Source organism: Marmota monax, unplaced genomic scaffold (genome assembly GCF_021218885.2).
Source record: "Marmota monax isolate L192 unplaced genomic scaffold, Marmota_monax_Labrador192_F-V1.1 WCK01_AAM20220418_F8-fsc00129, whole genome shotgun sequence".
Classification (NCBI taxonomy): domain Eukaryota; kingdom Metazoa; phylum Chordata; class Mammalia; order Rodentia; family Sciuridae; genus Marmota; species Marmota monax.
Window position 1 is genome coordinate 4,205,357 of NW_026693811.1, and position 26,562 is coordinate 4,231,918.

Consider the following 26,562-nt stretch of genomic DNA (forward strand, 5'->3'; position numbering starts at 1 on the left):
GTCACATATGTGTGGACATAGTTTTTAGAAACCAACAGCAGAGCAGGTGCTACACAAAGAACAGAACCATTCAGAATGCTAAGGGCCCACTCACTGATAGAGGGCCCTTACAGAAATGGCAACAACTCTCCATTTCTATCTCTAAGACTGTATTTCTCCCCCAGATGCTATAAATACTGCCTGTTCCTCAAGTTTTCCAAAAAACAAAGCAGAATTCTAACCCTATAGTTTCTAGGAAACTGATGTATTTACTGTTGTGTTGACTGACTGATAAATTTGCTTCTGCTCCAGGGAACCAGAAAGGTTTACAAAGGTTTACTTGGTCACAAGCAACAGGGAAATGTGGCACTTTGCCTTTCCCTTTGCTCTGCATCAACTGTGAAAATCCACATTCTATCCATTTCCTGGGAACTAGAGCTCCACTCAGCCAACCAGAAGCTGGAAGGACTGTACATCTGCTTTCCCTCAGAACCTGAAGAGAAAACTATATTAGCTGAAGACAGATACCTGTGTTTTCTAAGCTGAGGCAGCACAGAAAAATAAAATTGGATACTACAGGGAAGCACTAGTTTACACTTGATTTGTTCAGTAAAATATTTCTCAAAATTATACCTTAAAATTATTTTTCAGGAATGAAAGAGGAATCTCACAAAAATTGAAAGGAAACCAATAAACTAGAGGAAGGGACTGAGGAGAGATGGAGGAGGGGAGGGCATGGGGTCATACTGGGGAACACAATGGACCACAGTGTGCAATGTGGATTTACAAACGCACCTCAATTGTTTCACTTTTATATGTAATTATAATGCACTAATTAAAATACAATAATAGAATGAAGACCAGTAGTGTAGAGCCAGAGGATCAAGGGGTGAGAGGAGAAGAGGTACTGGAGAATGAGATTAATCAAGTTGTGTTTTGTGCTGCACAGGGATGACACACCGAATTTTAGTGCACCAATTAAAAATAAATAAATAAATTGATACAATCCATCCATTCAACAAAAATATAGTTAGATTTTTTGATGTAAAATAAACATTTAAAATATAAAATTTGTATGTCAAATACATGATTTACCACTTTATTAAATAATAATTCTTTTTCACTCCATTTTTATATTTTATATTTTCACTCCATTTTTAGACCATTGCAATTTAAATCAAGCTGAACTCTGACTTCCAGTAGTAACTGTTTGTTAACCATACTTGGGCACAAATGCAGAATCATTGCGAAGGGCTTGTCTAGACGTAGTAGGAGTTGGTTTGCAGGTGAGCAATCCATTTCTGATTTTTCTTGAGACACTTCTCTGGGAAAATAATCCCATAGTTTAATATTTCAGAACCACCTGTGAGCCTGGCTTTTTCTCCCTCTTGTAAATGGATGAGCACTTCCTAGTCTGGGCATACTCCAAGTGAGTATTGTGCAAGAGATGGGGCAACAGGCAAACCAAACATCCTGCTAAGGCAGGGACAGTTACAATACAGCTAGCCTGCCTTGTGGACGAGTAACAAAAGCCAGAAAGATATTATGTGAGTGTATCCTGTTTACAGTTGTATTTTAATACTGAGCTTCCATCTTTTTCTTTCTAATTCCATTTCAAATGTCTCCCATTTACACTACTATCATAATTTTAAAATGCCATTTGAACATAAATATTACAATAGTTCCAAGCCAAGTTCAAACAAACATTCCTTAATTCTAACTTTGAGAGAGTTAAAATAATCAAAGTTAAAGTGACTCTTGTCTTCCTGCTAGAGAATCATTGACCAGAGTTGTGTTTAGATCATCCTTTTCTCCTCTTTGCCTATTTTCAAAAGGGTTAAGATATAATAAATAAAAGTTCATCTACTCACTGAGCCTAATACACATGCTTTAAAATTGAGAAAAAGAAATTTTCCACACCTATTCCCTGAGAACTTCATAATAAAAACTACATATCCAAAGAGAAAGAGAGTGGACACTGTGTTTGTATATCACCAGCTTGTCAGTGACTTGCAAGTTCTGTTCTCAACTCTCTAAAGTTGGAAGTGGAAGTGCAAGAGAGATACAATACTATGTTTTCCATTTTATAGCTGGAAATAAAATTGAAGTTCAAGGAGATACCATGACTAGTTCAAGGAAATACAGCTAATAATTGGCATTTTGGGGACTTAAAAGCTGGTAATATATACCTCCAAAATTTCTGGTGCGTATTTAAATACCATTTCATTTATAGAATTCCTCTGAAAAAAGATGTCCCACATTGTGCGATTCCCTGTGGCTACACTGCTAGCTTGCAGTTGTGACAGTAGTGAATTTTATCCTCTGACTGGAAGACCAAAGTGTATTTTATCTCACATAATATAGGAAAGAGAGTACTCAAGAATTATGATATTCCAGAGTAGTGACACAAAGCCTGTTGTGACCTTTCAGTGAACTTGAGTCTGTGCAGCAGGTTGGGGAGCCCCAGAGTGGTCAGGTGACTGCATTGCCATCTGCAGTTTCTGGACTGGTCATCTGGCCAGTGCTGACCTTTCAGAACATGATCCAGTGAAATCCAAACCCTGAGAACGGCTGGCAGGCAAAATCTGCTCCTCAATGTCAGTTTCACTGCTGAGTCGATTAATTGTCCACTATAACTTGTAAAGGGCCCATTAGGCTCAGGTCATGAACCTCCCATTAGTATTAGTGGATAATCAAATCTTATTTGATTGGAAATGCTTTTGTCTCAATTGTATTTCCTTCATAATTATAAATACCTAACACTTTAGTAACATAAACTTTAATAGAATGGCATCACTTTATAAAAATGGCATTAAGAGACTAATACCTGGGGCTGGGGTTGTGGCTCAGTGGTAGAACACTTGCTTGCTTAGCATATGAGAGGCATATATATATGTATACACACACACACATATATACATACATACATACATACATATACATGTATATATATATGAGAGAGCACCACATATAAATAAATAAATAAAGGCCACCAACAACTAAAAGATAATATTTTTTAAAAAAGAGACTAACGCCTATTGTCAAAGACACTCATTAAGCAAATATAATTTAATTAAAATCATTATCCTAAAACCATATAATAAAGATAGAGAGTACAATGGTATATTAATACAGTGGATTTTAACATTTCATTCTCTGAAAATATTTTTAAAATCAAGGTGAAGTTATTTTTCTTTCTTTATCTCATGTGCTCTCAGAACAAATCAGGCCTTTATCAATGATTTATTCATTCACCAAAAATTTATTAAGCATGTGCCAGGAGCCTCAGTTTACTACATACCAGGATAACAAAGGCAAGTAAGACCTTTTTCACAATGAGCCTGTGACCTAGCTGGAATAAAAAACATAAAATATAAGGAGATCTGGAAAAGAATGTTCCATTTATGTGCATGGCATCATGGAGTACATCCTGAAGATATATATGTGGGGCTGATACCTTCAAAAATAAAGAGCTAAGGAAAGCTATGAACATGCTGATTTGAAGCTGACAATGAAAATCCAGGAGGAAATGGTTACATCTGAGGAGGAAGATCAAGCTAGTGCTATGGATATTGGAATGAACTTCATGCAAGCACCAACTGAAGCCATGGGAATTGATGACAGAATGAAAGAAAGAAGTTCAAGGAGAGACCATAGAGAAAAGCCTTCATTAAGGTACAGATGAAATTAAAACTAGTGAAACAAAAGGAAAACTCTGGAGCACATTATCATTGCCACTAATGTAGGGAAGAGTTTGCAGTGTAGTGAAATGCAGGAAATTAGGGACTTGAATACCTAACAGTCATAACATCTATCAAATGTTATATAAATTGTAAAATCCATTGGCCTTGTTTGGAAGTTAAATAGTCTGCATTCACAGTCCTATTTAATACTGATTTTCTTTGGATATAGAAGCAGTCTTATTCAGTCCATACCTCAGTTAACCTAAATCTAAAATAAAGATAGTATGAAAACCATCTCCCATTTCATTTGCTTTCTGAGTATGAGATAACTGGAACTTCTTAAATAATGCTATTGTATAAATTTAAGATGTATCATTGTTCTAAGTGGCCCATATATATTTATAAATCTAAGACTACTAGAAGTGAAAACCCTCACCTAAATAGCCAGCAATCATTTAACCACAAGACAGTCCATAAGTTGTATATATTGGCACATAATGTGTCTTTAAAATCATGTACCACATAAATCCAGGGTAACTCTCCAAAGAGGTGATTAGTCTGTTGTGTCACAGGATATTATGTTATTAATAATACACATATGAAAGAAAATTGTCCAGTTAATGTGGTTAGCTAGAGACACAAATTGAGAGCCAAGATTCATTGGTTCTATTTTGAGCTCCAACACTGACTCTGAGCTTTCAGAAGTCACACATTCTTTAAAATAATATTGATCCTTCTCAAGATTATAAAATTTTAAAACACAATAATTTTAAAGTTCTTTGAAATCTTCTAAAGCAGGAGCATTTTTTTTTAGTAAAACAGAATCACTTATGAAAATAAGTGTGTGTCAGGCTTATTCTTATTATGCACTCATATTGCATAGAAGGGCTTTGAAATATTTTACATTTACAAAGAGACGTTTTTTTAAAAATAAATTTACTAAATGAGCCATGAATTAAAAGCTCATGAGTGTGATCTCATTTGCAAACCTACTAGGGTCTGAGGTGGATATTAAAACAATTGTTATAGTGAAAGATAAAAATAAAATATATAGAAAGTGTGTTTTAAAATACATGCAAACTGATGTAAAATATCAAACTAATGTTATTTTAATTTTGAGACAAAATGCAGTATCAAACAACATCTATATTTTCAAAGTTAATCAGGAAATAAGAGTATATAAGTACTTGAATGACAGACAAATTCCCTATGTAGGCTGCCAATTAGAGTCTTGCAAGGGCGGGCTAAGGCTCCAGGAGTTTTCATTTTACTTCTGTTTCTCTGTTGGAGTTCCTTTCAAGCTGTCAGAGCTTGGGAAGAACCTGAGCTTTGGTTTTCTTCTTCTTCTTCTTCTTTTTTTTTAAAATACCTTTTATTTTCCTACATGAAGTCAAGTTTTGAAAATTTAAACATGATAAAACTCCATGGGACATGACATGATTCAGTTAACGATTTGACTGTGTAATGATCCACAACTTAATACCAACAAGAGATTAAGATAGGAAAAAAAATTGGTTATTATGAGGAAAAAAATTTATAGCGGAAAGTAATGGATAGCCAAAGAATGTCATCTCTCCCTAAAGATTAGTTGCATTGGGGTTCCTTAAAATTGGCTTCAAACAAAATGGAGGATAATTCATGCTGTGATTTATATTAGGGGATGTTACCAAGAGAAATAATATATACCAAAGTGTAAAAAAATCTATTTTATATATCCATACATAATCATATATGATATAAAGTTTTTACTTATATATGACATATATTTGTATGTATGTACGTATGTTCAGGATCAAACAATCAGTACCTCTTCTGAAATATATATTGTTCACTCTTAAAAATATTTTTCTATTTTATGGACAATCAAGATAGACAGTTAGATTTTTAATTTTTGCAGTTTGATGATAATAAACTTTCATTTTCAGAGCCACAGTTCCTGTGGGAGGAAGAAGATGCTCTGTCTCTAGCAGGAGCCTTCAGAGCAGGGTCTCCCATTCCTGTGGCCCTCTGTCTCCCATCACCTCTATTGTTCTCTCCTGCTTATGCCCCACAATCCCCTTCCCCATCCTCTTTTCCCTTGAACCAATAAAAATTTATGTAATTATTATTAAAATATTAGAATAGATTATTTTTACAACTATATTAGTACTGTTGATATTAGTAAGAAATTGATATTACCACATATCCATGTATACAGGATGCATTATATAATGGTAAATTCATATGAAATACAATTCTATTTACAGGGAACTCTTCTTAATACTTAAAGTGAAATGAAGACCAGTGAAATAAGATGCTGCCTATTAAAACTTCAATAATATCACTGTTTTCTTAAATTTGCCTACATATGCTTAAAGGAGATTTTACACACAGAGATATGAAAAATTGTGTTCTATATGTGTAATAAGAATTGTGATGCATTCCACTGCATCACAATAAAAAATAACTTAGTAAAATAAGTTAGTAAATAAAATAACTTAGTAAAAATGATCACTGATGAGCACAGATCAGTTGGGACAGTAGTGGGACTATATATATATATATATTAGAGCCATGTGAATGTGTTACTTTTTAATCAAAATTTTGAGTAGCAATCAACAAATGTTTGTTGAATTAATAAGTAAAATGATTGAATGAATTGGAAGTAAGCTCTGCTGATACATTATAATAGCTTACTTAATTTTCTTATCTATCGCCACTGACACTTTACTTCCTTATAACTCAGTGGGCCAAGTCTCATTCAAACACCCAACTTATTTAGTCTTACCTTGTACTGAAGTGTTTTTATGTATATTCTTTATTTGTATTCTTTAAGTCAAGTTTAATCTATCCCAGAGTAGAGTTGATCTCTTGTGTTTATTTTTATTCTTTCTCCAATATCTCATATAAGACCATGATCATAGCTATGGTTCAATAAATCATCAACCTCAATAAATCCTACTAATGTGTCATATAAGTGATGCTTATTATAGGACATAAAATTTAGATATCTTTTATCTTCATTCAAATTAATCCAGTCATATCATTTACAATGATATGACTCCTAGTGATATGTCATATATTCAGAAATAGTGGCTTTTGGATGTGTTCCAGGTTACGATAAATCCCCAAGTTCCTTTAGATGACAAATTCAAATACCTAGAGATGATGGATAGTGCTTTGATGGGCCTCAAACTTCATACTGCTCTCTTGGATCTCCAGTGAGAGTAATGCTTTTATTTTCCTCCTTTTTGTCTTCAAGGAAACTTGAGATATTTCCACATCACCTGGATACATTATTCCCCCACTTATGGCAGCTGAGCCCCTAGTAAAACACATTAAAAATTTGTTTCTGTTTTGCTGGCTAGCTACTTTGGTCAGTTATCAAAGCTCCTGTTTACTTTATGAAAAGTTTCGGAATTTCTAATTAAATTCCTTCACCTTACCAACTGCCTAGAGGTTTCCTATTATGCTGCCTTAGGATCCAGGCTTGGGGGAACATACTTAACAATACAATCTCTTTTCTACTTTCTTATTGGGAAAAAGGTCATTCTTTTCATTTTAAATTCTGACCCTGTCTTTAGAGTGAAGAGATGTACATAAAATTTGCTTTTAATTGAGATAATGTTAAGCAAGTGATAGGCACTTAAAAATGAATAAATAATGATTCTCAACATTTAAATTTCTATGTAAAATCTAATTGTATATCATAGTTTTTTCATTAACAGAAATTATTGTTGGTAATTTTGTTTACCAACTATAAAAATATTTGTTGAATGAATGGAGGCTTGAAAAATGTTGTGAAGGGCACTTGGAAAGAGTATGTATGTGAATGTTTGTAGAACAAAGCTCTAGAGCAAATTTCATACAGAATTGAAAGAATATGACAGTATAAAGGATAGACTGATCGTTCTATAAAGGGTGGTCTGCAAATTAACCCAGCTGGTCAAATGCATTAGACTGAAAATGCCATGAATCTGAAAAAGAGAGAAATGCGATTTAGAAGGCATAAATAAGAATTGGATCTAACACAGAGAACAAAAACTTGAAGCCTACGAATGTGTTTCATTTAGTTTGCATTGAATCAGTTCCAACTCCTACAAATTGAAGATTTCATGTAAGAATCCTATTTTCATCTTCTTTTTACAAAGAACAGGGCAACCCTGGGAAGCTTCCCCTCCTGGCACCAACCACTACAGCTAATTAAAGGCTGTCTACTTTGCATGGGGCATGCTCTCTAGAGGTCCCCTTAATTCCTACTTGGCCAGTATTTTTTTTAACCTTTAAGTTACTTTGTGGGCCCTGTAGACACTTGAGTTTTCAATTTCTTCTTTAAAAAACTGTATCTTTTATCTGCTATATGGTACTGATATTCGTCTCTGAATCTTCATAGTGTCTAGGTAGATATAGTAAGTAGCATGTCAAGATAGCCATCATTATCATCCAGGAATTTTGTTAAAAATGTGGATTCCAGTTATCTCCTTTTAGTAGGTTTAGCAGGGAGCATAAGACATAAATATTTGACAAATGTCTAGATAATTCTAATGAATCTGGTCTCTAACAGGCTCTGGAAAGCACTAAATAGGGAGAGAGCAGCAGGTACATTCAGTCAATTCTTGAGTGTGAGGAACTGAGCCTAAGCTGTTTCTAATTTATTCACAGTTATGACTGTAATAGCTTTGGCTCTTTGCCAGTGGTCCTGGGAATCTTGAGTTATCCCATTGGGTGCTCTGGTAATGGATGTTATATGAATACTGAATATGAATTTAAAGGAGCCTTATTATCATTTTTTAAAATACCTATCCTCTATGCACCAAAAGCCAAATATCAGAGGAGAGCAATGTCATTGTAATTAACCATCACTGTCTATTAAGTCCCTGTCTTTAATAAGTCTCAAGATGGGGGATATCTGGCCGAAATCTTTCAGATGAGAAAATTGAGGACCAAGAAATTTCATGACTGGCTCAGGGTCACACAATTCAGTGTTGGTGGGATGGTCTGGAATGCTAACTTCTGATCTTTTGATTTTCTTCCAGCACAATGAGTCACACCATGTATAAATGATAGATTATGACATGTATGTTCTAAGGGATCAGTGTCATTAAGGGTGGTTGGTGTTTGGGATTAAAGTGGTATGGATTATAGGTGCTAAAAGTGCAGTCTCTTACCCATACTTACTTTAGGCATAAAATTAATTCATCTTTACATTTTGCCTACTTTTAGTAAGTGAAAATGTGAATTTAAACTTGTGCATGTTACAGAACAAAATCTATAATATAATATTAATTTTCTCAGGAAGTACGTGTCGCATATCAAACAATTTTAGGACTAATTTATAAGAACAAAGCTACTATCTTTGTTAAAATAGAAATACAGATAGAGGTTAAAAGTGGTGGATTAATGTAACATTCCCTATAAGCCACCAGATGTCACTATCATAGGCATTATACATAACCTTATAGTAAGATTCTTGGAGATTTTAGCTCCAACTAATATTTGCAGTTTTGTGATCATGATCAATGTGCCAATTTGGAAATTTGTTTCTATTATGTAAGGCATATTCCATCATTGTTTTCCACAAAAGTTGCTATATAGAAATAAAACGAAATTGAGATATAAGATTATCCTCACTCTTCAATTATGGACCTGGAGTAAAATCATTTGAAAAAGTTAAGTACCCATGAAAGCCCAAGTTGCTTCCCAAATCCCTCAGTTTTAAAATAATACCTAGAGTTGGAGCTATAATTTAATGAGTTAATTCTGTTGAATTTATTTAAATTAAAACTTTTAAATCAGTAACTATAATTTGCAAAAGTTTAAATGGATGCTAGAAAGAAAAAATGTGAATAGGACATTAAAATTTTTGTCAAAAGAAATTTAAATCTGCTGGAAATATAAAAGATAAATTTAAGCAAAACTGGAAAAAAAACTATATAAATGGAATGGAAAGAAAGTGGGATATTCAAGTTGGAAATTTAAAAATTAGAGACTTTTTTAGGAAGATGATGGAAGGAAGGAAGATTATATGAGCAAGACACAAAATTATGAGAGAGAGCCCATAGTATATCCTGGCAATTGTTTTCTGAAGGGCAGGGATTGCAGGGAATAGTAGGATCTGACTCAGGGAGTTAGTTCTAATTGATGAATGTTTTGAATGGACATACTGTCCTTTCATTTTTTAATAATAATTTTAATATTTTCATAGTAGTAATTAAGTAATAATTTTAGTGATATATTTTAGAAGGAAGACATATTACCTAGCTGCTATGTTACAATTATAGGCCACCTGACCACAGGTACATGGGCTGAAGTTACTAGAGATTAGAGATTGAAAAGCCATTCAGGAGGCTCTTATATTAAAGAAAAGCCCAGAGTGGTAAAAAACAAAGGGGGGGGGGGGAGGGGATGTCTATAATGCAGAGAAAGTAATTCCTAACGAATGCTATTGAGGATATAGAACTGACATGCAGATTTTGGCTTTTTAAAAATGTTTTACCATCATTCTTTTTTGGAAGGTCTTTTTAGCACTAAATTCTGTTAGCAGTGAGGTGAATTAAAAAAAATAATTTAAAAAATAAAATAGTCCATTAATTTATTGCTGAAATGAAAAGAAACATGACTATCCATTTCAATTTCCCTAAAACAGGCCCTACTTTCACTTCTTGCTCCCTTTAGCTCTTAAAAATATGCTAGTTTTGACAATAATTTTATTTATATGTTAAAACATCTAAATGAAGCTTTAGTAAAGACATTTGTGAGCCAACTGTGACCAAGACCAGTAGAGTATAAAGAACTAAGGGATAAAATTCAGTTATCAGGGCAGCGTAGGCAGAACCCATGCTAGGTAAGTCAATGGAAATGGAATGAGATCAAAGTACTGCAAGATACTGCCCATCTCAGACAAGAAGAAAGTATTGATATTTTTTCCTGGTGGCATGTGGGGGGAGAGGTTGATCTGGAAGTAATAGAACGTAGTGTTCAAGGAGTGTGTTGGGAAAGGATGAGAGCCCCTTTATGCCTTATTAAAAGGCATAAAAACAATAGCTTATATTTATTCCATGTCTACTGTGCTCTGGGAACTCTTCCGACCACGTGATGAGAAATAACCCCTTAATCTTGACAGCAACCATGCAAGGCATACAGTAGCCCTTAAAAATTGATGGTCCCTGAATATTGCACTTCTGGGCATTTAGTCAGGTTTGATTGTTTGGGGTTTTTTAGTTTTGTTTGTTTGTTTGGCTCTTGGTGTGGAGTGGGTTATATGGCTAACTTTGGCCAGGAATGATACCTCTGGGCTGAGAACTGAATCCATTGTGTGGAATTCCAACATTATTTCACCTCTGTCTAGGCAACCAGAAGTCTTCCATTCGTTGGTCACTCCATCATCTTGGATTCCATACTGAAGATGAAAGCAGCATGGATCCCAGATGGATATGTAACATAAGCAAGAAATACCTTCTGTGATTTTCAGCCCTTCAGATTTCAGAGTGAAGGGCATTAGAGCAGCATCATCTACACTTTTTGATTAACCTGCACTGTATTATTTTTAATATCCATATTACATATGAGGAAACTGATGCTCAAATGTTTAAGTAACTTAGCTAAATTTACAGAGTTGGTAAGTAGACATGCCAATCTTAGCACCCAGGGAGTCTGAACAGATCCTTAAGCTATAGAATATTAAATGTATTGTATGAAAAATACCTAAACTATAATTTTCTTTATCAAAATTACTCATAGTTCTGATCACATCATTTCCCTTTTAGTTTTCAACTTTAAATAAAGTCATTATCTGACCTAAACCTAGCATAGACACAGAAAAAAAAATCCAAGAGCAAACACAAAAGGAGAAAACAAGCCTTGGGATATTTGTCTATCCTCCCCCACCCCAGGAGTGAAACCTCAGTTCTCTGAAAGGTAAGCAAGATGAAGTAGGTTCACACTACAAGCATTATATAGTAGTTAAAAACTGTGAACAAGTAATATATCTAAATGCAAAGTTGGGCACTGAAAAGTAGCTGGTAAAAGCAGGCAATAGCTATATAACAATAGAATTTATGTTAAACTATTCACACATAAAGTAATTTTCATTTCACAGGAATACAACATGTAAAAAGCTACACGTTTAAATGGTTGCCTATTCAGGAAGTGGTAAGTGGAGATTAGATGCAGACATGAAAAGGGGTTTTAAAAAATAAATCAACAATCAACCAATTGGGCAACATTGGGGACCCACATACACCATGGATGATCATGTTTTGTGAACTGATAATATGAAAAGCTCAACTTAGTTTAAACCTCATGTGTGAAAACAAAAGCAAAAGAAAACTTTGAATGTGCCAGAGCACAAGCCCTCCCCACCAGAAGGTCTGTTTTCAGAATGTCATCATTTTGGAAGAATTTCAAAGGTGCACACTACTTAAAAAATGCAGAATTTCTGTACAGAACAAGGAGCATGGATATACAGAGTGAGGAGTGAGAAAATCTTGGCAAATGCAAATTGCCTATCCAACTGCTCAAACTGGCTCAGAACCTAGTCGTCTACTGACAGACCAGACCCTCTGAAGAGCCTAAAGATCTCCACAGAAACCCTTAATTATCCTGTGCACAGACACATCCGTTCCTTCTGCCTTACTGTGCCATTTAGGTCCATAACATGTCTTTCCTTAGATGTTAATTGTTTGTAGGTTACAAGAGGCTTTGTAGGAGTCTGGCAAACCTAAACACTGGGGAATTAAAGTTACAGTCAAAAGCAGCTCAATGGCATTGGGGAGTTTTGCTCCAAGGTGACATGAAGCTGTGACAGGAACTGCATCTCAAGCTGTTTGTCTGGCCAGACCTGGAGATTTGGGAGGCTGGTACCTGCTTTTATTTATTCATATGGAGGGTTACCGAATACAGATGCCAACGCTGACTGTGAGTTAAAGAGAAAAGAGGATAAGCACTTAGGCTTAACCTACAGGGGACCTGAGGAATAAAGAGCCCCAGAGTCCAGCGTGGAGAAGAGAGAATAAAGGGGAGGGAGAAAAAAGACTGAGAGAGATCAGGCCTAATGAACCTTCTCCTGAAGTCAATGGAAATGGGATAGTGGTGCCTCAGAGAGCAAGACTATGCCCAAACAAAGCAGGGATAAAGTGGATCAGCCATAATGTCACCAAATTTGTCAAGAGTTCAAAAACCAGCAAATCAAAATCTGCGGTGAGAAAGAAACAAGCAGAGCCTTCCACCATCGTTCACACTATCAAGATGAGGATACAACAGGAAACAATACACACATATGCCTGCACAAACACACATGCACACACTTATTTTTGATGTTCACTGAGAAATCTGAGCAAAGATTTTATTATATTTAGTGGTTGAAACTTTATATGTAAAAAAACCTCGTTGTTTAATTTATCTTTATATCTGTGATCGAAAAAGCTGAAGATGATGAAGTGATTTATACTATGATCAAGGAGTTAATAATGACACTCAGAGACTCACTGATACCTTTCTTCCCTGGAAAGTGCTGAGGAATCAAGTTACAGAAAATGCTGGGCTTGGAAGTTACCTCAGGAGAGCAGAAACTAAAGGGAACCTGGGCAGTTCAAGGGAAAAACTCAGTGCTTACTGTCAGTAGGAAGTAAATATGTGCGTTCATAAAGAGCCAGCTAAAACAACCTCACTTCCTGTGACAATTTTGATTATTGAGCCTTGCCAACATGCTACAAGCAATTTTAATTAGCGGAAATGTATCCTCTTGTCATACTTGATTTGTAAGCAAATGCTGTTATTTTTTTTTTTGAATATAGTTTTATAGATGAATAAATTATCTTTCATCTACATTTATATAGTAAAAAATTGATCATTTTTACTCTCCAAAATCTTATTCTGCTAAGCCTGACTTCTTGTGGGAATTAAATAACTTTTTTCTTTTTTCTCTTTTTCTTATCGTCATTATTTTCTCGTCTTCCTTTCTAAAATTGTTTCTCTAATGCTTTATATCCCATGGATGTGGAAAGGGCTAGCATAACAATTTTACATATAAACTAGAATTAAATGTTCCCTCTTAGAATGCTTCTAATACCTAAGAAGCACACTCCAAATACATACAATGTTGCATAACAAATGCCATGGATAAATTTACTAGGGACAGAGGAGAGCAGGAAAGGTGGTAATGCAGAGGTAAGAGTATTTTGGTTTCTTATAGTAAATGCATTTTAGCAACTTACCAGTCCTTAGAATTCTGGATTTCCCTTTGTGCACTACAGCATTTCACCCTAAATTCATATTTGACTTTTCTTTGTTTACTTATTTTTATGAAACAAGTTCTACAGAGCCACCTGTTCTTTACAATTGGTGCAATAATGTTCAGTGTTTTATTATTGTACTCTGGGACACTTGTCACTTCCTAATTCATATTCCTGTCTTTGAGTCTGGTAGCAAGTGGTACAGAGCAGAGTCAGTATTAGTTGAGTAACTGAGGAAATAAATGAAATGCACTTTGTACTATTTTGAGGACAACTAATCTTTACTAGCAAAAAATTGTTGAAACAATGATCTATCATATTAACTAGATTATTAAGGCTCTGCCATGAAGGTATTATTTATAAAATATAGCTGTAATTTTGGGGGATAAGGGCAGTATGGAATAGTGGAAAAACTGGACCATAGAGTCATAAAAAAGTAGGTTTAAGTCCAGGTTTAATTTCTATAACCTCTTGGGTAACTTATCAAACTTCTCTGAGCTTCAGGTTCTTCTTTTTATGAAACAGTGCTAAAATATCTATCTTTCCAGGTTTTAATGAGAATTAGAGATGATATATCTAAAGTGCCTGAACCCTGAACATAGAAGCTACCAAATTAATGGTAGCTATTAACATCATTACTTTTATTAGCAAATTCTCAACTCTGATTAATTTAGCTGCCTTTCCATTTTCTGATTTAATTATTTCAGATGCTATTTAGACATTAAAACAGTAGCCACTACAAAAAAAAAAATGTTCATTTCCCTAAGATATCGGAATTCTTTCTGCCTCCAAAGTAAAAAGGCTCTTGTGATGGGTGCCAACCACCCTTCTTCACTACCTCTGTTTGCACTTTCATGGTGTGAATGCCATCTTTGTAATTATTAATTACTCTGAATTATAGTAAATGGAACAATTATTTGCAAAAAGCACAAATGAGGACTTGGAACTTGATTTACAGGCACTAGGCATTTCCCTAGCTACATGTAGCTAGGGATGGAATGACTGTTTGTTTTCAAAATTTGGAAAATGAAATAGTACCCAAATCTAGAAATTGATTTTAGAAAGCTATTGGAACTCAGGGATGTGGGTAGAAAAAGGCATTGCCTATGTTGTAGGTTATGATGTTCTGACACCTACAAGCATCTGACTTAGCAGACTTTTTTTTTTTAAAGTGGTGCTTAAAAGTGTTGGTATGGAACATAAGTAGATAATGCAAATATGTTACCGACCCCTACCAATAGTTGCAATTATGCAAATTTTCAAACCTTCATCTTTTATAATTAGGTGTAGTGGGCTTCTGCAGTTAAGTTCTCCACTGGCCAGCTCATGTTCTGTAATCTGGTGAGCAGCTTTCCCTCTAAAATAATGCACTTCAAATAGACAAAAATATGTGTTCTGCTAAGTAATAACAGAAATGTTTATGATAAAAGGAAAGACATGGCATTCTGCATGTTAGTGAAAAACTCCTTGTTTGTCATTTTAGAAAAGTATCTTTTATGAATAACTGAGATTCCTTGACAATAATTAAGCATATTATTGAACTGGTCATAGGAGTATGGAATTTCAATTAATATACTCTAACTCCCTAGAAATGAATTTTTTTGACTTTAGTGCTAGAAGGGAAGAAACCTTCCTATAGTAAAATTTATATGGAAACTAAAATTATCCTTATTAGGTACATAATTTGCTCATAGATAATTACTATGGGTCACTTGAATCTCATTATCCATAGCTCTAAGAATATAGACTGTAAAATACTATTATCTGCACATCCCATAATCTCATGCAGTACAAAGTTTTCAGTAGAATTATACGTATTATAAATACTATCTATGTATACTCAAAACCTGTATGTTGAAACTTAAATGTACTTATAAATATGTATTTGTAACTATATGTGGATATTTATAAAATAAAACACACTAAACCTTGGTTTCATTACAATAAATATAGATTCAAGACATATGTTGTCATGTCTAATTTTTAAATTAAAAAGTTAAAAAAATTAACTTGAATAAGTTAAAATCTGAGAAATTCTACCTTTATTTCACAGATAGACATAGTATCTTAGAAAACCATACTCTAAATAAATAATGCATTTTATTTATTTTCTAATTTAATGTCAGGCTACATTTAAGAACATGAAGTTTAGGCTGGGGTTGTAGCTCAGTGCTAAAGTGCTCGCCTCACATGTGGAAGGCACTGGGTTCCATCTTCAGCACCACATAAAAATAAAATAAAGGTATCATGTTCATCTACAACTAAAAATAATTTTAAAAAGAACATGAAGTTCATTCAACAGAAGAAAAATACCAAAAAAAAGAGAAAAATATTCAAGCACATTGTTGCTTAAATGAATCAGTCACTGAAACAAGGGTGGATAAGGTTGAAAAAAATCAGCTACTAGAATTTTATACAGAAAAAAATTCAGCATCCAAATGTATCCAAAGCCATATAGTTCTCTAGTCAATTTTGGATAGTAGCTTTAGAATTAAGAATTGTATTTATTGTCTAAATTGTCTTTGTTAAGCATTTTTTTAATCTATTACCTCTCCAGGGATTAATGGAAGGAAATCTAAATCAACTGTGATTAGCAATAGTAATCTAGTATTAGCTCAAATATTGAAGACCTGATCATTAAAAAAATTGCTAAAGTTAAGTTTGAAAATTTCCTATTTTAACTATTCCCCAAACAGTAAATGCACATTTTTGTTGTTAAAATGAGTAATTTCCATCCATTTAAAATGTAGGTTTAAAAACAGAAATAATCCAATGTAAATTAATTGCAGTGTTATAAAAGATCTCCATACTTTCTTCATATACCTTTTTTGATTTATAATTGATTTAAAACAACATATTTATTCACCCTGAGATTCTACCCTTAGGATGCCTCTTCTCATGACAGTGGATTGACCAGATTTTAGTAGAAAGAAAATGCACTAATTTACAACAGGATAAGGAGGAAAAGTTACTGGTTGACAAGAGCTATTTTAAAATATTTATTTGCTTTGTATTTCAGTGACTCAACTGACTAATTCAAAGTTAGGGCAATATAATCTGTATTTATTTCTCTGTAGTTAGTTCAACATCATGAAAATCAGTCTTTGAAAACAAAACACAAAAGAAGAACTGGATCATCAACACAAGGTGGCACTATGGACCAGTTTCTTGAGCATTTCCTTTTTGATTTCTCTGAGACTTAAGTAATACAGTCCTCTTAATTTTATATCTATTTATCCTTACTAATCTGGAAAAGAGATGGGGAATGTAATTTTCTTAATTAAAATAAAAATTCAAATTCGGAACTTATGATAGATATTTTATATAATTAGTAGTCACAAACTTCTAGGCATCTGCTTTGTTTACAATTTATATCTATCTATGTTTTCCCCATCTTTCTCAAAAAGAGATACCATGCACTTGCTTTTACTCTCATCATCTCATGAATGGACTCCCACTGCACTGGCATAGCCATCTCCCTGTTCTGATTTGAAAGTTACAAGTTGCATTTTACTCAAAGGCCACTTCATGTTGCCACTATTTCAAGTATTTTCTTTCAACTAAGCATCTTTAGGGGGCATGCTATTATGTACTAGTTTAAATATAAATTCTTATCATAATATTTAACTATAAGCCCATCTTAATTCCAGGACACTGGTATGAATATACACAAACACATGCACACACACACACACACACACATACACACGCACATGTGCATGCACATACACATAGAAAGCTATTTGTTCTCATCTGTGCACCCAGGACTCATTGTCTATCATAAAAATATTATGAAAATTTCTGTCAGTTCCAAGGGCCTTTTTCTAATACTTGTGATGTCACTAACTCCCGCCCCCTATCCCAGAGCCATTGCTCACTGTAGTAATTCAATTTTTTAAAATTTCTTTCATAAAGTTCTCTTTCCTTAATAAGACTAAAGTCAGTTTCCTACAGCACAAGCCTACAACTTTGTGGTACATTTATAAACTCTATACTTACATGAAATATTCAAAAAGGATTAATGACAGATGATTTACAAGGCATGCTATAGTTGGTAGTCTTGTTTCACTTTTCTGGAATATTATAACTTCACTATTTTGTGTTTCTGCATCATTTCAAGTATATGGTGTGATGCATAAGTAAGTGCATGACACAAGGTCAGAGAACTTCATAAATTGCATGGACCCAATTTCTGTAACAATTCATGACTGTTAATGTTTACACACACACATACACACACACACACAGCTACACTTCATGAGATATGGGCAATGAAAATTTAAGAATTGTAAAATACTTCTAAACTGACACAAATAATAGTACACATACATTATGCAAGCTTAATATGTGAGTATATTTAAAGGTAGATTACAAGGGACAATATTGTCATTTAACATGTGTTCAGGTTCTTAATCATAAATGGCACTCAGTAGAACACAAAATTAGATCAAGGTCTAGTGGAATAAGCTTTGAAGTTTCATTTCTGCTGTTCAAACAATGAGGACAATAAGTAAAAGGGAATAGCTCAACTGGGTTTTAAATAATAAAGAAAATACACACTGAATGTTTCTATATAATAAACTGAATAATTAGCACATATCCACACAAATCACATTGGATATAGACTTTAAATGTTATAGTTGAAAAAGTCAGATATTTCTGTACAGTGTTTCTTTTAAAAATTTAATTATAGATATAAATTAATAGCACACGCTGTTGGAAATGATGTTTAAGTTCTCACATTCTGTGAAATTATTTTCCTTAAGTGTCCGTTATACATCTTTGGTATTAATTTCTTTGTTATTACTTGAGTCACATCTTTGTCATTTTAAAAACATTTCCTAGGAAGCTTTACTTTCACTATTAGATAGCTTATTCTATACAGAGTTTATAATCAATATATGATGTTGTTATTGGAACTTTTGTTTCAAGTTCTGAGTATGCATGTGCTAACATTAAGAAGATTTCAGACTTTTTTTGCTTTTGCTGTTATCTTTTTTATAGTGATTAATTTTTATATTTGATTTTTATAGTGTAATCAGACACCCGCTTTTTAAATTGATCTATGATAGGCTTATGTACAATAGCATCAAAAACAACCAGTAGGCTTTAGTCCAGGGATGATAGGTAAAATTTTTCTTGGGGGGGGGGGGGTACCAGGGATTGAACTCAGGGACACTTGACCATTGAGCCACATCCCCAGCCCCATTTTATATTTTATTTAGAGACAGAGTCTGAGTTGCTTAGCACCTCAGTTTTTGCTGAGGCTGGATTTAAACTCAAGGATCCTCTTGTCTCAGTCTCCTGGCCACCGGGATTACAGGCTTGCGCTACCATAGACAACCTCTGTAATTATCCCAAAGTAACTTTGGTGATTGTGATTTCTGGCTCATTGGCCTTCTCAAACTTGGGAACAACTCAATTATAAGGGATGAGTCTCTATTTAAAGAAAATTTTGGGGAAAAAATTAAGAATTCATGTTTGGACAAATATGATCTTTTCAGAAGTGTAAAATCAAGTTTATCAATTGGGTCTGCAAAATACATTCTAAAATGAATAGCCTACAAGTTATGTTGCTGAAACTGGAGTTTATATCTATCTATCTATCTATATATATATTCTTCATTTGCAACAGGCCTAAAAATAGATGGGGCAATATGTTGAGACAAGAAGGTGACTGTCTAACTTGTTGAGCTACTAAAGTGGCAATGGATTATAGTGGTTCATACACTTACTCTGAACTCAGCCTGCCTGTGTCTGAATCTTACCTTCACCATCAACTACCAAGTGATCTTGGGTAAAATGACTCTTGCCCTATGTTTTAGTAGTAATATCAAAGTCTACTTGTTGATTTTATTTGAAGGTCACCTAAGTTGATTCTCTGAAATACTTAGCAGGCAGCTAGTGCCTGGTTCATAGTGCTGCAAAAGTCTAAGTCAAATTTGCTTAAAACAAACAAATACCATAATAAACAGATAATACAGTTGTCTCTTCTATTTTTCTTATAATTTTGAATATTTCAATTTTTAAATTCTAATATAAAATGTGTCTATACACATATATAAATACACTGCAGTGAATCTCAACACAATATACATTCATAGACTAGTATCCTAATTAGAATAAGATATTCTCCATGTTTGTATAAATATGTCAAAATAGACTTTACTATCATGAATAACTAAAAAAGAAGAATATAAAAAAAGTTATCTAACATTGGAGATAATTAGGGGGTAGAACTCCTTGCTCTCATACACACTTTATTAATCACTTAGTACATTTTTGGTCTTGTCCTATTTTAATGTTTTCATTACTAAATTTTTTACTTCGTTTAGTCACAGGCTGTTTTTCTAACATGGCTTTTTGTTGAGTTTGCTACTTGGGGCGTTTTATATTTTTCCTGTTTCTATATTTAATTTTAAATTTCAAGTTTTTCACTTTAAATTCTAATGTAATTTTATTGAAAAAGCAGATCTCATTGGCATGTTTTGTATTACTTTGACATTTATCAAGTGTTAATCTAAATGTTTCAAAATTGAATTAAAGCAGAATTCTAATTCTTTTCAGTTTAAAAATCAGCTTGAAATATTTTTTAAGTCATGCTTAAAATTATATTAATTTTAAAAGCATTTTAAAATATAAAGCAATAATTTCATCTTACTATGATAAGTCAATGTTAAACATTTTCTAAAAATATTTTGTGATGAGAAATTCCTATTGAGAGTTCTTGGTGCTCTATTACATTCTAAAATTCATCAAACTTGTTTTTCAAACTTTAAAATGTTATAAAAGTTTTGAGTTGAGTAAAATATCTTAGAGCTATAAAAGTAGTTCAACATATCCTTTCTTTCTGTTTTTTTTTTTTTTTTTAGATTTTAAATATATTTTTAGTTGCAGGTGGACACAACACCTTTATTTTATTTATGTGGTGCTGAGGATCGAACCCAGGGCCTCACACATGGGAGACGAGCACTCTACTGCTGAGCCACAGCCCCTCAACACATCCTTTCTAAAATAACTTTAGCATATGAATAATGTTTCTTTTTATATTGTAAGAAAAACTTGTTTTCTGCCTGTTTTATAATCACTGTTTTCCTATTTAAGTAGGAAAAATTTAATGCTCAGAGAAATAATATTACCTTTGCTTAGTTCCATTTTGATCTCACATTCTTATTAGCAACTTTTACAAAGCACTTCACAATAAAACTCTCTCTACTACTTCCTAGTTGGTCCTCTATTTATAGTGTTCTCTGAATACCACATTTAAAAAAAATAAAAAACAATGGGACATTTAGGTTATTATCTATCAACAGACATGTCTGGCAAAACAACATGCTTAGACGCAAGGTTTGTTTGACATGATTTATAACAAAGTCACTAAATAGTCAATCATGGATTATATTCATAAACAAGCTTTTAAAGTGATAGCAATAGTCAATAAATAAAGCCAATAAATTATTAATATTAATTCTTCTAGGTCTTTTTTTTTCAAGCTATTCAAAATGTTTACTTTGTCTATTATGACTTAGGAGCTAAGAACTAACTTTCTTCTATTCCAGTCTTTGTTAAAGGGTAAGTGGCTGGACCTCATGAGCAAGAGGATTGCATCAGGGCAATAGACTGCTATTCCCCTGGGGTTGCTCACCTGGGGGCCACCGACATCTCAAGAAGCTCATGGATATGAAGCTGCTGAAAGAAAGCAAGAGTTGCAGCAGTGTGTCCTGAGTCATCTATAATGCATCTTATTGTCTTTCCTTTACTACTTGGGCCTATTTTTCCAGCCCTCTCCTCAGATAGGCCAATTTACCCATAGGGATGGATGGATATGTAGCTAACAACTGTTCTTGTATCTGACTCAGTCATAATTAAACCCTTAATGGCAATCATGAAAATCTCCTTATCACTGGTTAGGTAATTGCAGACACAGAGAATGAAAGCTTAACTATAATTATAGGCCTTGTTGCCAGCTGAATATTGAAATGTGTTAGTATTGTGATTACTTAATGTCCCAATGTGGCTTGTGGCCAATGCTTAAAGTACACTCTAGAAAACTATAACAAAAAGCATAAACAAAGCTTAATTCTCTAATAGCATCTTAATTCTACTTACATTGAGGATATATGAACTTTGATAGTAGGAACTTAAGCCATACATAGGATACTTCCCAACATAGGTGAGTTTGAACTGAAGATGATGTTGTGTCACCTGCCTGGAAACAAAATCATCTGGTTATATATTCTGGCTCTTGTCTCTGCCAAGTAACTTTCGTTGTAGTCTATTTTGTTTTTTAAAACATGTTAAGGGCATGTTTCAATCATATCACTTATTCCTACTTAGGAATACATCATAAAATTCAGTGGCGCAAAACAGCCATAATATGATGTTGTGCATGGGGATTTACCAGTTGGCTGGGAGTCATATAATTCCATGTTATGCTCAGCTGGGCTTGGATAGCCTTGGCTCTTACATATGAATTGAGTCCAATTGCCCCAAGTTTTGCTCCTTCTTGGAGTGGTGCATTACTCAGAGCATGCTCTTTTTATGGAGAAGGCAGATGTGCAAAGACAAGCATAAAAACAAAAGCATAATTCAGGGCTTTGCTTACATCATATCTACTAAAAGCTATTGGCCAAACTCACATAACTGAGTCGAAAGTAAAGGGGTAGAAAAGTACTCATTTCTTATTGGAGGATATGCAGTTACATGAAAAAGAGAGTGTATTTGGGGATAGGTGAAGAGTTGTAATCTCTAATATCCACCACATGACTCGGATCAGTCATTTTCAAGAAATGACCAAGTAGCCCTAGAGTTTTCTTTAAACAATCCTCTTCTGTATGAAGAGATACTAGACTACTAACAACCATAATCCATAAAATTTATGTGTTCATCTCTTTTATAATTAATTCCCAATTTTTCTGAATATTTTTATCACTGTCATAAAAATAATAAACTCTCTTTGAAAAATATTTTTGTCTGTATTTTTATTTTTTTGATACAGACTGTTAGTAGGTTGCCCAAACTCTTTTTTCTTTTTCTTTTTTTTTAAACTCAGGGGCACTCAAACCCTGAGTCACATCCCCAGCCCCTGTTTTGTATTTTATTTAGAGACAGGGTGTCATTGAGTTGCTTAGTGCCTTGCTGTTGCTGAGGCTGGCTTTGAACTCATTATCCTCCTACCTCAGCCTCCAGAGCCACAACAACCATTGCCCAAATTTTAGGCTAAAATAATTATTCTGCTTCAAACTCCCAAGTAGCTGAAAACACAGGCATGCACCATGGTACAATTTATACACATCTTAAATCTAAATAATTATGACTCAACATCTATATGTAAGCATTCAACATTGTTTGAAACAATAGAGTAACTAGTAATTGCCATGTAGTCACTATGGCAATATATAATGATCTCTCCCTGTGACCAAATACATAAGTAGTTCCAAGTAATAGAGTCACTTCCCTCTGACAACAGTTAACTTTGAGAATGGAGTACCAGTCATGTTATAAAGAGAGCAAAGAGGAGATTGAGTGTTTCCAGATTTCCGGACTGTGATTCTTTGAAGATTAGATGTAGAAGGAAATTATAGGAAACCTGGAACCATATCATTGCTGTACTCCTGTCAGTTTTTATATTGTTGTAGAGGTGAATTAACATATAAAACACATGATGTAACAGATAATTTTTGGTAAATGCTAAATTCTTGCCTTTTTTTTTTTTGTCAAGCGATCTATAGCAGTGTGGCAGAAATATAGCACTTCTCGTCCTCTTGGGAGCATGTCTAGAATATTCTCTCAGCCTCTATTGCAGGTGGATCAGCAATGTGATGAATATCTGATTAATGAGTTGTGAGGAGTTCTTATATGCATCAGGATTGGACCAAAGCACTTAAAACTTTTTTTTTTTTCTCCAACCAGCCTCTTAATTCAGAAAAGAGCAAAGCCCTGAAAGATGATTCAGTCACATAAAGAAAAGAGCTCATTCCTGGGAGGTAGAGCTCCACTACCAACCACACAATATTTTTCTCTTTGAGAAAGAAATTTTTATTGAATTAAGGTATGAGAATTTGGAGTTTGTGATAGCCTTTAATGTAGGGTGACCAAAAGATTAAAAAAAAACTATGCCAATAGTGGAACATTAATGTAAAATATCAAAAAATATTTGTTGGTTTAGTGACTAGATTGTGATTAATAAAGAACAAATAAATATTGGAGGCTGATAGACTAAAGGGTCTTGGTGTTCTCTAGCAAAATATGCTGACATGACACACTAGAAGGAAAACATTGAATTTTTGAACAGGTGGCTCTAAAAAATACTATTTGGAAAGATGGACTGTTAGTGTTTTTTAGACTGGAAATTTGGAAAGATGTTAAATGAAGTTATGGAAATAATTTTTAGATTGATGAACAGAACTAAAACTAATCTGAGGGGGATCAAAAATCTGGAAACTGCCACCAGACATCAAGTAACAGAGGGATGATTGAAAAAACTAAGTAATGAAAAAGAATACTCAGTTGAAGAAATGATTTGGTAATGTGGCAAAGATCAGGATTTTGTCCTATGTAGTCATAAATTAGTACCATTAATCTGAAGCAAAGAGGCAAGAGGGGGAAAGAAGCAAGAAATGAAGTAGATTTAAGACTTGACTAGGAAGGAATATGATCTAGTAGCACATGGATTTGATTAGAAGCAGATAAATCCTTTGCCTTGTATGTTTTTATCAAAACTTTGAAGGAAACCATAAACCCAGGCTCAATAACAATCTTTGGTTATTCAAGCTGTGAGACAAATTTTGGTCCCTAAACTTACTCTATTAGAAGCAGCCTGCAAAACTGCACAACCTCTAAAGAGAACATGCTGCCCAGTTTCCTGCTTATGTATGAGCATAGAGAATAACTCAAAAAGAATAAACTCTCAGAGGTCAGGGATAAGGGACACAATGAGCAAATGAGTCCCTTCCAGAGAGCAGCATCAGAGCCTAACCAAAGACTGAATTCTCAACTGCCAGACATTCAGCCTGTCTGTCTATTGGGTATGGCAGAAACTAGAAATGTATTCCTTAATGTCATAGGTTCCAATAATGAAAAACCAAAACCAAATTAATGTGTAGTACTCTCCATCCAGGGATACCCCAGGTTTGGCACTGGATGCAATGTTGGAGTGATTATGTGTGTTCTGTGTGTTGAGGAAAGGGGGTAGGGAGAACTCTATTTTTTGGCCAGTATTGCTAATTGTGGCAGAGTTTGTGATTGCTCACCACCACATGTATTTTCTTCCTGGGCATGTTACTAGATAATATTTCCAGGTTCCATTGCAGTTATGTAAAAACACTGTATATAAGTGAGGCCAAAGGAAAGTGGGAAGTCTATGCTTTCTACCTCATTTTGTTTCCCATTCAGACCATTCACTGCAGATAAAAATGAAGCCTTAGGAAATGTTGGAGGCACAAGAGATAAAAACCCTGAGTCTCTCTCTCTCTCTCTTTTTTTTTTTTTTATAAGCGCTATCCCAAGGATATAAACAACATCATCCACACCTCAGTCCACGTCATGTCCCTGGGGCTGCTGTATACCTGCCCAGCTAGGAGCTGTTCCCAAGTAGAAAATGAGAAAGACACTTTTAAGATATGGGCGAATCACCCAGTCTTTGGGGTAGCCAAGGTAATCTTCAGCTAGGCTTACTGCTCACCATCTGGTTGCACTTGCCGTACCTGCCCGGTCTTCAGAAAGTGCCCGCCTTTGGCTTGATTGGAACCATCACGAGCTTCTGTGAAGGTGCCCCTCAGCTCTGTAAAAGTCACCCTCATTTTCTCTGTCCTCCTGTTGTACCATATTAACCTCTGGATCTTCGAGGTGAAGAAGAATCTGTCTGTTCCCTTGGTTGGAGCTATTTCATTTGTTGGCTGGTATTTATCCTATATATCAGTTGTGGAATCCTTTGCTATGTGAACTACAGAACTTCCTGGAGTGTGATTCTGAACCATCCCTCTCATATCGGGTCCTGCAGTATTAGTGGCAGCTCAGTGAAAGACACTCTGAATGATCAGACTATATCAGAAACCAACCAACGGAAGTTCCTGGATCCCGAGCAAAAGAATTATACATCTGCCAAGTTATCCATTCACCTAAATCCTTCTTATGACCAGTCCCCAAAATCTTGAATAGGTTGGCCCTCAATTTTGTAAGAAATGAGAAAAGAAAGATTTGGGGCCAGCTCTGTAATCTTTTTCCTTGTCCCTGCCTTGCCTGTAGCTTAGATGATGTGAAATAAATTATCCATCTCTTCCTTAAAAAAAAAAAAAAAAAAACCCTGAGTCTCTCCATGACAGCATGAAGCAGATCCATGCCGCTCTAACAATCCACATTGAATAGTGACATGAAAACCTACTTTTATTGTATTAAGACACTGAGAATGTGGGAGGAAGGTTCTTACAAGAAGTTTACACATCTTGCCCAAGTGATGTTAAGTGTTTTTAAATGATTATTTTAAATTATTTTTAGGTTGATATCTATACAGTTGTGGATATTTCAAATATTGGATTTTATTTTAACCAATTATTTCATTAAATCCGTATTTTCAAATAATCCACTTTATGATATATTACTAGTTATATATTTTGTATAACTTTATTTTCATTATTTGGTTATTTATGACTTCCTTCCTATTGGGTTAATTTCTATATATTGGAGTTCTA

The 26,562-nt window shown here is 34.2% G+C and overlaps 1 pseudogene; it reads left to right on the forward strand.

Annotated features, from left to right (window-relative positions):
- The first annotated feature begins 3,490 nt into the window (after positions 1–3,490).
- On the forward strand, positions 3,491–26,028 carry LOC124105169 (outer dense fiber protein 4-like; annotated as a pseudogene).
- Positions 26,029–26,562: the final 534 nt, after the last annotated feature.